The following is a 2,503-nucleotide window of genomic DNA, read 5'->3' on the forward strand; positions in this document are numbered from 1 at the left end:
GAAAAAAAAAAAAAAGCACAGAAGTTTAATGTGAATGTCCCTGGGAAGTGTGCACACACACAGACACCCTGAACCTCGTTAGTATTGGCCATCCACACCTTTATGCCCAAACCGCAAGGTGTGTGCGGGCCGCCACAACACAAGTGTCCTCCCCTGACCCAAGTCACAGCACAGCACAGACACCAGCACTCTCTCAGGCTGGTGACTGTGCATCTGGACAGCTTTCAAAGCCATCCACATGTGTCCCCAAGCCATTTTTAGGAATTTCTAAGGCACGCTCTAGACATACCAGCCAAGCAGCTTCTCCAGGGGCTTAAATACCATTAAAGGTTTGGCTCCTAGACCCTTATTCTGCACCACGGGCCGTGGGAATAGGCTTGAACCCTGTGTATCAAGTTCCATGGAAAACTGGTAGGACTTGGGCTTCTGAATGTCTCGGGCATTTCTGAAAGTGGATCTTCAGTTCTTTTGGAAAATTCACCGCCTCTTCTTTCCCGACTGCCAACGCTGACATCAGACCGCACAACAAAACTAAATGATTAATTCGGCACTTATACTGCACTGTTTAAACCCTTTCTACCAAAAGGCGAGTGCCACTGTACATATAGAGAAAGTAAAGGAGGTCCAGTTTTTTCAGTGACCCGGGGAGGCTGGGGGTGGGGGGAGCCTTGACGTACCAAGGAACAAAATGTTAAAGGATTGGCAGGTTCTCAGCGCCCATTCAAAGTTCATGCACCTTTAAAGGACAGAGGAAGTAGCACAGCTTTAGGGCATCGAGCGATGGTGCCAAGAACGGAGACATGAAGAATTGAGTTCATGGCCATTTCTTAAAACAACAGTTTGCAGGTCTGAGGTCAAAGAGTTGCAGAGCAAGGACAGCCCCCCCGACCCGTACGCCAGCTGCAGGACAATGCTCCAATCAAATGGATGCCAAAAATTTAAGAGTCTAGATTCAGGCCACAGATCTGTGCATGCGTGAGAAGTGCGCGGAGGGGTTTTTAAATGCTCATTTCAAGATGCTCATTTGTTTATATGCAAGGGTACGGTTGGGCTGCAGAGCTTGTATATCAAAGCAGCATCTTCTAATCTGCTAAGGTCTGCTGACTGTATTAATTAGGGTCACTTACCCAGAACTGGGGGCCTCAGCAAATGTGACAGCACGCTCTTCAGGGGTTGTTTTGTTTTTTTTTTAAATGGGCTTTCAAACTCCCCGCCCCCACCCCAGCACTTCTGGGATTGGAGGAGACGCAGCTTGATTTAAGTGAGCAGCACAGCTGCCTTAATGGAAAGCAGCACTTCCCCTCCTGCTAGTATCTCCAGCGCCTTTGTCTCGTTTGCCCTGGTTACCCACTTTCGACCTCTTCCCTGTTCTTTCCTCAGCTCTCTCGCAAACAACAAGTTACCCCTGCTCCCCCGTCGTGCTGCATTCCTCCGTTTCAGCAGCGAGAGGAAAACATGCACTTTTGCAAAAGCTTAAGCAAAGAAAGGTGTGCACGCGGGGAGGGGGGGAAGGTTTTCAAAGAGATGGGCCTCTCTGGTATGAGAGGCCTAGTGCAAACAGTGACTGAAGTCCTAGGCCCCCCGTTTCAGACGCAAGCAATGCAGGAGGCCTTGCTGCCAAGTCAGGTATTTAAGCACAGCTGGGATTACATTCTTTTCCAGAGCATGCCAAGACATTTCAATGGGAAGATCAAGACATTAAAATAAAAAAAAAAAAAATAATAATAATAAAAGATAGTAAGGAATGCCACTGGAAAGGAATCAAATCTTAGAAGATAAATTAGTTCCACATGCTGATGAAAGCTCTGCCATAAAAAAAGGGGACTTTTAAAATACTGCAGTTCAGTCTGCAAGGTCCCAAGGACACTGCATGGGCCACTGGTGCGTTTTGGGGAGGGTGGAAAGGCTGCAGCGCTTTACAGTTTATCGTTCTGTTTGAAGACGTTTCATGGCTCGCGCCCACAAAACCCAGGCCTGTTAGAGGCCGACTGCTCGAAAGTATTTGGTTTCAAGAACCAGCCTGCTTTTAAGTGGGTCTTAAGTACCTTGCCCTTCTTGTGTGTTCAGTGTGGCTCCTTAATCACTCTATTAGCATGGCCATCAATCATTCAGAGAGTTTGGGCTGTAACTCGGCAAAGAGCTACCACCACTTCTTCACAAGATGCCTAGTAGGTTTGTAAGACACCCACTTCCCCTCTTGAACGCTTCAGCTTTTAAGCCACCACATTTGAACAAAGCTTGACACCTTCAAAACCACGCTTTGAACAAAGCCTGGCACGCTCCACAACTCGCCTTGCTCCCCAGCACGGGTACTGGACCACAGTGCTAGCTCTTTTGTCAAAACTTGTTGACTGGGGGGAAGTGGGGGGAACAAATCAAAACCCTCCCCTGTCTTTAATCATCTCATTAAAAAAAAAAAAAAAGTTGTAACCTCTGTAGAAAGATCCCCACATACTTTAAGAAAACTGATTTGGGCTGTTTCCTTACCATTACTATTTTTTTT

The 2,503-nt window shown here is 47.1% G+C and overlaps 1 protein-coding gene across 2 annotated transcripts in view; it reads right to left on the bottom strand.

The window, feature by feature from the left end:
- The window catches only part of AXIN2 (axin 2), a 27,353-nt gene that overhangs the window by 20,207 nt on the left and 4,643 nt on the right, over positions 1-2,503 (bottom strand). The window lies entirely within an intron of this gene.

Source organism: Crocodylus porosus, unplaced genomic scaffold, assembly GCF_001723895.1.
Source record: "Crocodylus porosus isolate Cpor-Errol unplaced genomic scaffold, CroPor_comp1, whole genome shotgun sequence".
Lineage (NCBI taxonomy): Eukaryota > Metazoa > Chordata > Crocodylia > Crocodylidae > Crocodylus > Crocodylus porosus.